At 44.6% G+C, this 14,491-nt stretch overlaps 1 protein-coding gene across 1 annotated transcript in view; it reads right to left on the reverse strand.

The window, feature by feature from the left end:
* The window catches only part of GDPD4 (glycerophosphodiester phosphodiesterase domain containing 4), an 87,664-nt gene extending 74,619 nt beyond the window's left edge, over positions 1-13,045 (reverse strand). Inside the window, exons 1-2 of the mRNA XM_074955356.1 lie at positions 12,913-13,045; positions 8,675-8,736 (exon numbers count right to left, since the gene is read on the reverse strand). The gene's annotated coding sequence lies outside the window, so the exon portion shown is untranslated. The remainder of the gene's footprint in view (positions 1-8,674; positions 8,737-12,912) is intronic.
* Positions 13,046-14,491: the final 1,446 nt, after the last annotated feature.

Raw genomic sequence — 14,491 nt, forward strand, 5'->3', positions numbered from 1 at the left:
ATAACTCCAAGATCTCTTTCTTGAGTGGTAACAGCTAATTTAGACCCCATCATTCTATATGTATTCTTGGGATTATGTTTTCCAATGTGCATTGCTTTGCATTTCTCAACATTTAATTTCATCTGCCATCTTGTTGCCCAGTCACCCAGTTGTGAGAGATCCTTTTGTAGCTCTTCGCAGTCTACTTGGGACTTAACTATCTTGAGTAGTTTTGTATCAGCTGCAAATTTGCCACTGCACTGTTTACCTCCTTTTCCAGATCATTTATGAATATGTTGAATAGGACTGGTCCCAGTGCAGACCCCTGAGGGGCACACTATTTACCGCTCTCCATTCTGAAAACTGAGTTAGGACAGAATTATGCCTCACTGGGGGAAGAAATGCTTGACAGGGGAACCTTTTCCACAATACAGAGCTGGGCAGATTCTGCCACCCTCTGATGTGCAGTGGAAGAGTGAGTAGATGGGTAGTATTGCTTCTGGCAGAACTTATGTCTCCAGAAACATCCTTTCTGGGTAGGTTGCATGCAGGGCCATTTCCAATCACATTTGCCCCCAGGCCACAGGGGACATTAGGTACAGCTGGCTGCTTTTATTTATTTATTTGGGGAAGAGGAGGAGGCAAAATGTTTCTGACAAAAAATAAAATCTTTCCTTAAACAACATTGGTTTGCAAAAAAAATTCCCATTTTCACCAAAAATCTTCAGGTTTTGACCAAAAACCTCCAAACTGAATGAACACACGTTTTCAGCAACCAAAATCCAATCTTTTGTTTGCATGTTTTAACCCACAAATTTTTGGTTTTCTGCTTTTTGATGAAACCAAAAAAGTCAACAAAAATGAAAAATATTACTTTTCGTCTGAGGAAAATAAATCTTTTCCTGACTAACTCTAGTATTAAGCATCAAAGATATGAAATTTTTTCAAAGCCATATAAGAGATCTGGACAGTAAAATGAAGTCATAATTGAACCTTAAGAATACACAGTACAAAAGGTGTTTTAGTCTCCAACCATATTCCTGATCTAACTGTTCAAAACTGTGCCAAACCACAAGTAATCCCTCCAAGAAAACCAAACCATAATGATTAACTGTAATTTGGCTCAGAACTGCTCTGCATTCCTGTAAGGCAATTCTCTGAATGGGAACTCGTGTTTAGGGCTTATTTGTTCCCTGAATCTTGTTGATGAGAGTGACTCATAGTGTAAGATTGGTTACAGGAGCCTATTTTAATAATAATCATTAGAACTTATAGACCATTTTCTCTTCCAAAGCACTCTGTAGTGGGTAGTAATGAAAGCTCGTTCGTGATAATTAGTGGTCAATGCACTAAGCATTTGAGGCAGATTGTACATAAATGCTTTTAGCTTGTGTGTGGCAACAAGCAAGCACAAATCATCCTGTTTATAAAAGAGTGTCAAGTGGCTAGAATACATTTCCCCCACTGCGTGTTAAGGGCAAAATGACTGTTTTGAATACAGCTGGCTGAATACTAGCTTTTAAGACTTTCACAAGCGCTAGGGTTTCCATTTGATTCAATTGCATTCCAGTCCTTTGTGTGCACAAACCGTTGAAACGGGGCTGTGTAACTTTTCTATTCTATTAATATAAAAATGGCCCTACTGGATCCATCTAGCCCAGTATCCTGTCTTCCAACAAAAAGAAAAGGAGTACTTGTGGCACCTTAGAGACTAACAAATTTATTTGAGCATAAGCTTTCGTGAGCTACAGCTCACTTCATCGGATGCTGTAGCTCACGAAAGCTTATGCTCAAATAAATTTGTTAGTCTCTAAGGTGCCACAAGTACTCCTTTTCTTTTTGCGAATATAGACTAACACGGCTGCTACTCTGAAACCTGTTTTCCGATAGTGGCCAGTGCCAGGTGCCCCAGAGGGAATGAACAGAACAGGTAATCACCAAGTGATCCATCCCCTGTCACTCATTCCCAGCTTCTGGCAAACAGAGGCTAGGGACACCATTCCTGCCCATCCAGGCTAATAGCCATTGATGGACCTATCCTCCATGAATTTATCTAGTTCTTTTTTGAACCCTGTTATGGTCTTGGCCTCACAACATCCTCTGGCAGGGAGTTCCACAGGTTGATTGTGTGTTGTGTGAAGAAATACTTCCTTTTATTTGTTTTAAACCTGCTGCCTATTAATTTCATTTGGTGACCCCTAGTTCTTGTGTTATGAGAAGTAGTAAACAACACTTCCTTATCTACTTTCTCTATACCAGTCATGATTTTATAGACCTCAATCATATCTCCCCTTAGCCATCTCTTTTCCAAGCTGAAAAGTCCAAGCCTTATTAAACTCTCTTCATACGGAAGCTGTTCCATACCCCTAATAATTTTTGTTGCCCTTTTCTGAACCTTTTCCAATTCCAATATATCTTTTTTGAGATGGGGCGACCATTTATACCTAGCCTTTATTTCCTCTCTTTTAACCAGTATTCTATTCTATACAGTTCTTACATCACCCTCATCACGGTGGGCTCTGAGCACCCTCCAGTCATGCCTTAAGTGACTAATATCTGTCATGTGTGGTCATTCTTTTGCGCATCCTCTGGCCAGGGGAAGATTGCCTGTGCAGTGCAATGTTTTGTTTGGTAGGGCTGTGGATTTGGTTTGGTTTATAAATTTACATGCTGCTCTGTGTTTGTTAGAGAAGGCAGGTCACAGATGAGTGCCCGGCACTGGGCGTGGAAAATGGTCAGGTTTGGGTTGGTCCTTAGTTCCTGGGGGAGTTCATTCCACAGTCTCAGTCCAGCCCATAGGAACGCTCGGTCTCTTGCACAGATGAGTTTTGCCCTTACTCTGAAGAGTTCCATGGGGTCAGTGGAGCAAAGGTGTCAACTGTGGGCTTCATGCTGGAGCTTCAATTCATCTTTTAGATATCTGGAGCCCATACCATTGATCGCCTTGAAGACAAGGACACAGATCTTTTGAACTTCACTTGATATTTTATGGGAAGTCGGTATAGAGAACGAAGGACAGATTTGATGTGCTCACAGTAGACCATGTTGCTAAGGAGACACACTACAATGTTAGGTATTAGTTGGAGTTTCCCCAACAGCTGATGGCTTCATGCCCAGGTATATTGTGTTGCTGTAGGCCAGAGGAGGGACCAACATGTGCATAAAGAGAGACGAGGATGTGATCAAGTCTCCTAGCCAACCAGAGATGGTATAAAGCATTACTTGTGGACGTTGCTATGAAAGAGTTTAGCATCAGCAAGGAATCCGGGAACACTCCTAATCTACAGCTTGAGCTGACCAACTGTGGGTGTGTACCTTCAACCAAGGAAGACTGCTCCAGGGCGGCAAACTCTTCAGAAGGCATTTCCTCTGTCCACCAGCATTACCTCGATCTTGCTTGATTTCAGCTTCAGCCAGCTGTTTTTCATCCGTGAGTTGATCTCATCCAAACGCCGGGCCATCTTGGTCATATATAAGAACATATAAGAACAGTCATAACATACATAAGAATGGCCATACTGGTTCAGCATAAAGGTCCATGTAGCCCAGTATCCTGTCTTCCGACAGTGGCCAATGCCAGATGCCCCAGAGGGAGTGAACAGAACAGGTAATCATCAAGTGATGAAGACATAAGTAGAGGCATGTGTCATTTGCATTGTGTAATCTGAGATGGTCAAACATACATCTTGAGGGGTGACACTCCAATACCAACATAGCATGGTTTCTGAAGAGTCCATAGGCTGCCATTTGTTTGTTTGGCATAGCCTTTGCAAATGATGGGACTGGCTTTCAGATGATTCACAAAGCTAAAATTTGCCAAATTTTGCATTTGTCAAATGCCAGTTGACCAGCTCCAGTTTGAGCCATGGGGGAGGACAATCACCTTCTTTGGGAGGGGCTGGCCATGCTGCTCCTTGGAGCATGGGAAACATGAGCATCAGCATATCTTTCACCACTTGTAGGAAAGATGTAGCCTCCTATCATCCCTCTGTTATCCATTGTGGCAGAGTTGGTCTTTGTCCCCCTCCAGTGGCTGGCCCATTTAGAGGTTTGTTTGCCACCACCTCCAAACTAATAGACTTGGCTCTTTAGTACAAACTGTAGCAATTCTTGCTTTTAGATCTATAGCTCGATCCCCCCAGGTGACCTATTCAGGGTAGTCATTACATCTGCATTCCTCTGTCAGAGCCCCTGCTCACCAGACACACCAGTAAGTCCAGACAGCTGTTCTAACAGAGACTCTCTCTTGCACAATCCAATGCTTGCAGCCAAATGATGGCTCCTTGTACCCTCATCCTCCCAGAATGCAGAAGCAGATCCAGCTGTAATATGGTGGCTAGATATGTTAGGAACACAATCCTGAGACTTTCTTACCCAGTTATTAATGCACTGCACACTTCATACTGTGTACTTTAAATTGGGGAATGGCACTTTATACAGCCACAGGAATGATTTGGACAATTTTAGGCTCAGCCATAAAATGAGACAATAATCAAGCAAACGCAAGGCCATCTCCCTTTCTTTTACTGAGGTAAGTGCTTACTGCCTGATGGGTTTATATGACTAAAGTTACAGCTCACAAATTAAGGCTCATAATTTAGGAGCAAGGCCATGAGACCCAAAGAGAGAAGCTGTATGGTTCTTGTGCGTATGTAAGATGATAATTTCTTATGCAATCATTTCTGTTTGTACATAGGTGTTGCCAGATCGGATTAGACCCAGGGTCCATCTGGTCCAGTGTCCGATCACCAACTGTGGCCACCACCAGAGCCTACAGAGGAAAGTGCAAGAAACTCCACAGGAGGTAGTTATGGGATAACCTACCACCTCAAGGAAAATTTCCTCCTAACTCCTAATAGTTAGAGGTTGGCTTAAACCCTGAAACATGAAGGTTTATAGCCCTTCCAAAACATGGTTTATTTGTTAATAAAAATCTACTCTTCTAACTTTGGATATTCTTATTATCCAGGTAAATACCTAGTGCCTTTTTGAATCCTGCTAAGCTCTTGGCCTCAGTGATGTCTTGTTTCACTGAGTTCCACAGGCTACTTATACTGTGTGTGAAAAATTATGTTCCTAACCTAAAGATTCCATTAGGTCATTCCTGCAGGAAGAGGCACCTTAACAGATGATTGGCACTTTCCATTTACTAGCATCCTGGCAACAACAAAGGTGAAGGAAACATGTAGTCAGACTCAGTACCCTTTGGAATGTCAAAAAAGAACTAGATACATTCATGGAGGATAGATCCATCAATGGCTATTAGCCAGGATCGGCAGGGACGGTATCCCTAGCCTCTGGTCACCTGAAGCTGGGAATGGGCGACAGGGGGTGGATCACTTGATGATTACCAATTCTGTTCATTCTCTCTGGGGCACCTAGCATTGGCCACTGTCGGAAGACAGGATACTGGGCTAGATGGACCTTTGGTCTGACCCACTTTGGCCATTCTTATTTTCTTATGGTGCACAAGAGTGAGGGAAATTTTGGCTGAGGACCGCAGAGTAACCCCGAACTCTTACATCAAAGAAATAATTGAGCACATAGGATTTTGACTTCCCAGGTCATCTCCACAGAGCTCCATGCAGTAAGACAACCCTACAGGACCCATTTTAGCTATAGAAGGTTCGGAAGAATTTTTAAACCTATGTCTTTTTAGATAGAGATGTATATGTACATAACAGATTACAAATTCTTCAGGGTAAGAATTGTCTTTCTTTGGTCTGTGTCTGTACAGCGCTTTGCACAATGGAGCTCTGATCCATGACTGGGACTCCAAAATGCAGTGGCAATTCATATAATAATGTCTTTGCAGAATAGTCTGATGCAAAAATGCAACATGGAAACTGAAGCAGGTGACGTTCAGCAAAAAAGCTAGGGGAGGCAAGAAGGGAAATGAACTAGAAAGAGCAATTACACATGCGCCGTTTTGGTGCAGCTGAACGGATGTTGTTCTCACAGATCACGTAGAAAGGAACATGAGCACTGCACCATAAAAGACACATCTGGGCTTTCCTGGTGTAGGGCTCAGGTTAAGAACCAGGGTCAGTTCAGTCCTATGAACCAGCAATGTTTTGTGTTCATTTGTTAAAGGCATCTGCTTGCAACACACACCTTGTCACGTCACTTTCCAAACTTCCCCTTGTAATGAAACCCTCCAAGATAGCTACCTTTTCCCAGGACTCTGCCACTTTAACTGGAACGTCCCAGGGGATTGCCCAGGAGCCCTCAGCCACCTCCAAGTCGCTGACCTCCATTAGGAAGTTGATACGTGTGCCCAACCCAGCACTTACTTGGCACAGACTGCAGCAAAGCGCACTTGTCTTTTCAGTCAAACCTCCTGCACTGGCTGAGCTGGGCATGTCCTTCCCAGCTGGGAGAACCGAGGACAGGTGCTGGCAGGTTGGAGACACTCTCCCCTCCCACAACATGTGAGACCCTGCCAGCTGGCCTCTCTCAAAGGAACAGCATGCCCTGCTACTCCTACACTGCTCCCTTCTGTATTCAGCTCACCCCTCCTCTCACACTCTGCTAGGCCTCCCCGGCTTTAGGAGGGGAGGAAGGAAAATTCTTGCAGTATTTTGAGGGACCCGATTTTATACAACTGCATCCAGATAGCACAGTGAGGAGAGTCTTATAAATACCTATCCGAATAGTAATTAAGGTTAAGATTCTGTCACAAATATTTTTAGTAAAAGTCAGGGACAGGTCATGGTCAATAAACAAAAATGCACGGCAGTGCGCAATTTGTCCCTGACTTTTATTAAAAATACCCTTGGGCGGGTGGTCAGTCAGAGCACTGCCAGGAGCTGACCTCCGGCATCTGCTTCAGCCCCACCGCTGCTACAGTCCCAGGGGCCTGACGCTGACCCAACCCTAGGTGCTGCTCTGGCAGCCCCAGATATGACTGCCGGCACTGCTCCAGCCCCACCACTGCTTCTGTTGTACCCTTAATAATAATGATCATTAATAACATGCCTGATAAGGAGGGAATCTGGGATGATATGATGAAGCCTCACAATTAAATTTAAAATCTCACTGACTATTTATACTACAAGTCTCCCCAGCCCAAATGTAGTGCAGTTATTTAGTCACTCATTGATTAAATACGGCATGAGGTACTGCAGCAACTGGGATATTGGAGGGGAGACATTTTCCAGGGCACAAAGGGCAGTTACCATAGAATCATAGAATATCAGGCTTGGAAGGGATCTCAGGAGGTCATCTAGTCCAACCCCCTGCTCAAAGCAGGACCAATCCCCAACTAAATCATCCCAGCCAGGGCTTTTCCAAGCCAGGCCTTAAAAACCTCTAAGGATGGAATTCCATCAACCTCCCTAGGTAACCCATTCCAGTGCTTCACCACCCTCCTAGTGAAATAGTGTTTCCTAATATTTAACCTAGATCTCCCACACTGCAACTCGAGACCATTACTCCTTGTTCTGTCATCTGCGACTACTGAGAACAGCCTAGCTCCATCTTCTCTGGAACCCCCCTTCAGATAGTTGAAGGCTGCTATCAAATCCCCCCTCACTCTTCTCTTCTGCAGACTAAACAAGCCCAGTTCCCTCAGCCTCTCCTTGTAAGTCATGTGCCCCAGCCCCCTAATCATTTCCGTTGCCCTCCACTGGACTCTCTCCAATTTGTCCACATCCTTTCTGTAGCGGGGGGCCCAAAACTGGACGCAATACTCCAGATGTGGCCTCACCAGTGCTGAATAGAGGGGAATAATCACTTCCTTCGATCTGCTCGCAATGCAACTACTAATGCAATCCAATATGCTGTTAGCCTTCTTGGCAACGAGGGCACACTGCTGACTCATATCCAGCTTCTCGTCCACTGTAATCCCAAAGGTCCTTTTCTGCAGAACTGCTGCTTAGCCAGTCGATCCCCAGCCTGTAGCAGTGCATGGGATTCTTCAGTCCTAAGTGCAGAACTCTGCACTTGTCCTTGTTGAACCTCATCAGATTTCTTTTGGCCCAATCCTCCAATTTGTCTAGGTCACTCTGGATCCTATCCCTCTCCCCGCAGCTTAGTGTCATCTGCGAACTTGCTGAGGGTGCAATCCATCCTATCATTCAGATCATTAATAAAGATGTTGAACAAAACCAGCCCCAGGACTTACCCCTGGCGCACTCTGCTTGATATCAGCTGCCAACTAGACATCAAGCCATTGATCGGTACCCATTGAGCCCGACAATCTAGCCAGTTTTCTATCCACCTTATAGTCCATTCATCCAATCCATACTTTTTTAACTTGCTGACAAGAATACTGTGGGAAACCGTATCAAAAGCTTTGCTAAAGTCAAGATATATCACGTCCACTGCTTTCCCCATATCCACAGAGCCAGTTATCTCATCATAGAAGGCTATCGGGTTGGTCAGGCATGATTTGCCCTTGGTGAATCCATGCGGACTGTTCCTGATCACCTTCCTCTCCTCCGAGTGCTTCAAAATGGTTTCCTTGAGGACCCGCTCCATGATTTTTCCAGGGACTGAGGTGAGGCTGACCGGTTTGTAGTTCCTGGGTTCTCCTTCTTCCCCTTTTTAAAGATGGGTACTATATTTGCCTTTTCCCAATCGTCCAGGACCTCCCCCAATTGCCACGAGTTTTCAAAGATAATGGCCAATGGATCTGCAATCACATCAGCCAACTCCCTCCGCATCCTCGAATGCATTAAATTAAACCACTTACCCTCACTTACTTTCAATGAGTGTTCGGTGCCTCACTGTCCTTCATGCTTTTGAAAGCCTCCCCTGTAATAATGTATGAAGAAGGATCAGAGGGACCAAAATTCAAAGAGTCTCTTAAAGAGAGACAAGTCCCCTAACCCCAGAACCAAGAATGCGTAGTCCAGGGGTTAGGGTACTAGCCTGGGACTTAAGAGATCTGGATTTAGTTCCTGGCTTTGCCACAGACTGTGTGTGACCTTCGGCAAGCCACCTAGTTATGCTGCACCTCAGATCCCAGCCTGTAAAAGGAGGATCACAGCCTGTCCCTACCTCACAGGGGTGTTGTGAGGCTAATACCACCTAATTCCTACACAGGGCTTTTCACCTGTAGCTCTCAAAGTGCTGTACAGATGCTGCCTGTATCATTTAACCCCATTTGATAAAGGGAGAAAATGAGGCACTAAGAGAAGAAGTGGCATGCCCACGGTCACCCAGCAGCCCAGTGGCAGAGTCACTCTATTAAAATGACATGCAGTGAATATACTAAAGAGAAATCCATTACAGAGTGGGAGGTGCTCAGATACTGTATGGTAACAGGACCTTAGCTATATAGACAGACACACATAAGGAGAAAATCCTGGCACGTGGACACGAGTTTTGCTAATTAGTGAGGTTGCCTGACCACTAGATTCTGATCATTTTGACCCATATTCTGACTCTCTCAATCAAACCGTAGCAGGTACAGGTAGAGCTGCAGTTGGCAGGAGGGCTTGAGGGATGCTATACCTATTGCCAGCTACAGAGCAGCCAGGTATAGGCAATGGGCCACATCCATCCTTGGTGTGGCCCCACTGAATGCTGTGGGCCTGCTTCTGCTCTCAGGTACACTGGGATAAAATCTGAGTGGGTCCACTTGATTAGAGTATGATGGGTGTAACTGAAATCAGAATCAGGCCCACAGACTACAGTGCAATTACATCAGAACATAAGAATGGCCATAGTGTGTCAGCCCAATGGTCCATCTAGCCCAGTATCCTATTGTCCGGCATCGGCCAGTGCCAGATGCTTCAAAGGGAAGGAACAGAACAGTGCAGTTATCGAGTGATCCATTCCCTGTTGTCCAGTCCTAGCTTCTGGCAGTCAGAGGTTTAGGGACACCCAGAGCATGGGGTTGTGTCCCTGACCATCTTGGCTATTAGCCACTGATGGACCTGTCCTCCATGAATTTGTACAATTCCTTTTTGAACCCCGTTCTAGTTTTGGCCTTCACAACATCCCCTGGCAACAAGTGCCACATGTTGACTGTGTATTGTTTGAAGAAGTACCTCCTTATGGTTGGTTTAAACTTGCTGCCTCTTAATTTCACTGGGTGACCCCTGATTCCTGTGTGATGTGAAGGGGTAAAAAACACTTCCCTATTCACTTTCTCCACACCCGTCATGATTTTATAGACCTCTAGCGTATCCCTCCTCATTCATCTCTTTTCTAAACTGAATGGCCCCAGTCTTTTTAATCCCTCCTCGTATGGCAGCTGTTCCATACCCCTCATTGTTTTTGTTGCCCTTCTCTGTACTTTTTCCAGTTTTAAAATATCTTTGTTGAGATGGGGTGAGCAGAACTGCACACAGTATTCCAAGTACGGGCATATCATGGATTTACATAGTGGTATTATATTTTCTGTCTTATTAGCTAATGTTTTCCTATTGGTTCCTAACATTGTTAGCTTTTTTTACTGCCGCTGCACATTGAGTGGATGTTTTCAGAGAACTATAAAAAGACCTCTTTCTTGAGTGGTAACAGCTAATTTAGACCCCATCATTTTATATGTATAGTTGGGATTATGTTTTCCACTGTGCATTACTTTGCATTTATCAAAACTGAATTTCATCTGCCATTTTGTTGCCCAGTCACCCAGTTTTGTGAATCTCTTTGTAACTCTTCGCAGTCAGCTTTGGACTTCATGATCTTGAGTAAATTTGTATCATCTGCAAACTTTACCCCGTTTACATTAGGTGTGAACTGGGCCCTCCAATTAGAATGGAGTGGACCTGAATCTCATCTCACTCCTACACCAATACCATTTCCCTCATTACAATGGAGTTACTCCTGCTGTACACTGGTGTGGCTGAGACCAGAACCAGGCATGTTGTGTTTAAAATAGGTTTCTAAATCCCACCTATTGCTACAGTAGGTGTTTCACCAGGTTGCCCACTGTTTTCTAGGAGTAGTGATTGCTCAGAGTTGCCAAGGTAAAAGACACTGGGGGTGAGGCAAAGGGCCCCTCCAGTGTTCACATTTTTCAGGGTGCTGTGGGAGTGGAATAGAGCCCTGGCAGGGAGAGTTCAGGGAATCCTCCTAAGGAAAAAATGCCTTCATAATAAATCCTGCTTTGTGCAGCTCAGCACATACCAGCTCGGCTCTCTTCCCACTCCTGTGAATTGCTAAGCTGTGCCTTGTCCCCGCTGCTAACGTCAGCCGGACAAGACTGGACAGCAGCATGGGGGAGAAGGGTTGGTCCCCCATTCATGGCAGCACACAGGAGTGACAGCTGCACTGAGCACACCTTTCAAGGAAGGAGTTTGTCCATTAGCCAAAAGGTTCTCAGCTCCCAGCCCCCAGTTCTGCGTCCGTGCAGAGCGCCCTTCACACCCCGGAGAGGAGAGTGCGCGCCGCTGAACAGTCACCGCTCTACCCTTAATCTGCATCCTCCTAACTGGCATCATGAATGGTTGTGCGTAGCACTGCAAAACAAAGTACGGTGGCAGTATTAGCATGGGGGGGAGGAAGGCACATTTTCCATGTGTGTGTCATTAATCAAAGACTCTCTGCCTACCCAAAGCTCTCTACGGTATCGAAATGTACACCAGGCTGGCCCAGTTTCACATCACTAAACCTGGGTTTATATTTTCCAGAATCTGAAGCCTTGGGGCTGCCCCAGGAAACAGCAAGGGTCTTGATTTAGCGCAGACTTTGTGCCAGCAGTGTGCTTCCACCACCGAAGAAAGGAACAGCAGGCCCGCAGCACCCAGCAGTGGCTCGGAGGGTAAGGGTGCCTGCTGGAATTTACTGTGGAGCGTTGAATGAAGGGATCATAGAAATTATAACATTCAGATGGAAGAGACCTACTGGGTGAGTTAAGCCCGTGGGTCCCGCCTTTTTCAAGCCACAAGCCACAAGGTGGTCAAAAAGTTGTCCCACAACCCACAGAACTTCAAAGGATTTTGGGATTTAGGTCAGCATAGGGTCAGGTGAAAAAAAGGGGGGTACATTTATTTGATGTATGCCTTCAAATAAAGTCTGCCTAATTAGACAATAAGAAGTAAACAAAAGCTGGGGCTGAATCCTGTTCTCAGCTATAGCTGGTGTAAACATGATGCAACTCCACTGAAGACTTTCGGACTACAACGTTACACCTGTGTAACAGAGCAGAATTTGGCCCAGTGGGTTGAATGTGTGCAATGCTGAGACACCCATTTAAAAGAAATAGTTGGATATCAAAACTCACAGAGCAGACAGATTCCAAGTAGGGAAAGTAACACAGTGCTATTCCATTTCACATGTCAGTTTCAGCTTTTAGCAATAGGTACTGAGATTTACACCTATTCCTGGATGTTAATATTTCATGGATTATTTATTCCTGCATCAACCTCTCTGCTCACACACTGGGCAAGCTGATAGAAAGACTCCTTCCTTTTTTTTTTACTCCCTACCCCCCGCTTCTTTTTTACTATGGAAACAGTCTTTTATCCAATGCATTATAAATGCTCCACCACCAACTCCCTCCCCTCAATCGCCCCCCTCTCAAACTGAATCATACAATCCACCCATCACTTAAGTTTCTTCCCATGCCCCTTTGTATCCTCAACAGGTTAGGAAGAATTTGGCTGCCTCATACGCAGGGAGCTGACGGGCTGTTACGAAGCACAGGTCGTTTTCACTTCAATAAGGCAGTTTGGGGCTACTTTGGGACCTAACAGAACCCCCTGCTTTCAAATAATCCATTCACCCTCTAGCTAAAGCTTTGTCACTGGTTCCCTCCATTCTCTGGCTCTGCTAGGCATTGTTTCTCCCTGCAATTCATGCAGGGGGCAGGTCACTCATTAGCTGTCGGATCACATCCAATGCACTCAAAGTGTAAAGGAAAAATCAGAAGGAAATTTCCCCCCTTCCAAGCATAAAGCAGACAGGAAAGAGCATTGATCTATGTATTTAATCGAGCAAGATGGCATCTTTACAGCCACAAGGAAGAAGCCAACTTACCTCTTCTTCAAACCCATGTGTTATCTTTTTCTGCGAATTCCCTTGAATTGCTGTGACCTTTGCATGCCACACTCCTGTAACTGAATAGTGACACCACAGTATTTCCGAAACTATTAAAGAAAGAAAGATGGAGAGCCCTGCCCACAGTGGGAGGAGCCTTCTGCCATCGGTGACTTAAATCAATTCAATCCAAAGGCTGAAAATTAAAATATAATCATACTAAATCATCCAATGTGGGCAGCTGCTAACCATATGGCTCTGGGGGAAGAGGGAGGGGAGATAGCAGCCGAATTTGAGTTTGAGTCTTTTCTCTCCCCACACACACCCACACAACACATGAAAAGATTGGTATTAAAATTCTGCGCTAACAGGAGCCATCGAAAGCCCTTGGCCTAAAGGTAATATTCCAAAGAAGATTTGGGAAAGAGACGTCACTGCTGATCTTACAAACTCAGAATAACAACAAAATAATAATATTTCCTGGCAAATCTTACCCCTCTTTGTAATGTTCAAGAAGGAATACATTGTACCGGATTTTAAGAATTTAACATGAATTTTACATTACTTTTATTGTTTTCAGCTTTAATATCTAAATCCTATTAGCAAATGGCCTTGTCTGGAAAGAGGCAAGGGACGGGTCAGAGAAACAAAGCCGTTTATGTGTTGGCATTTTGTATCCCTCAATGAGTTTTTGAGCTTGAATTTGCCATGGCCTTTGAGACAGGCACTTGTAAAGGTTCTCAGACTAGAAAGCTATGCAGCCTTTGCCAGCCCCTCCTCTCAGCCAGCCTGCCGCTGATCAAGAGTCTAAGGCAATCTGACCTTGTTCGCCCTGAAGCTCTGTTTTAGAAATCCTAATTGTGCAGTACTTGTCCTTGTTGTCACACACATTGGTTTCTCCTCTTCTTTTACAGAGCTGGAGCAGAGTCTTTCTAAAGCAAGCCACACAAGGTGGGGAGGCAGGGGACTGGAATCTGAAAGCATGCACCTTTCTTGTGGACCCAGCAGCATCTGCAGAAATTAAGCTTCCACTGTTTTTAAAAAAATAAAATAGTTAAGCTATCCCTTTCTGATTGCAAAGGAGACCTTCTAAATGCAACCTGATGTAGTCTCCAGACTAAAATGGTAATTCTGAAAGGGCTGAACAGCCATCATTCATCTCAGTTGTGTGTTCACTCTGAAACCTAGTGATGATCATGTAAACTGTAGTACTATTAAAAAGGTAGCATTTGTTCACAGCACAGCAATGGTTACTAAGATACCAGAGTGTCCCTTTAGACTTAGAATAGTACATAACCTTGGGGACTCTTGTGGTGTCTGTTGAACAGGTTGGCAATTGTGTTTTTATTGGAAATGATTTTAGCTGGAACATCCAGCTATTTTGGGACGATGGTCATTGCTTGGAATTGCATATGGAATCTGAGTAGAATCACTTGTTTTAAAGTCTCACCTCTGGAAATGGATATAAACATGACTGGAAAATGTGAGCTCAGAGAGAGACTATGAAGTTGAAAGAACAATAGTGCAGTTGCTATTTCAAGTAGTCTAGGGTTGTGACAACTAGTTAACTGACCAGATT

This window comes from Natator depressus, chromosome 1 (assembly GCF_965152275.1).
Source record: "Natator depressus isolate rNatDep1 chromosome 1, rNatDep2.hap1, whole genome shotgun sequence".
NCBI lineage: Eukaryota > Metazoa > Chordata > Testudines > Cheloniidae > Natator > Natator depressus.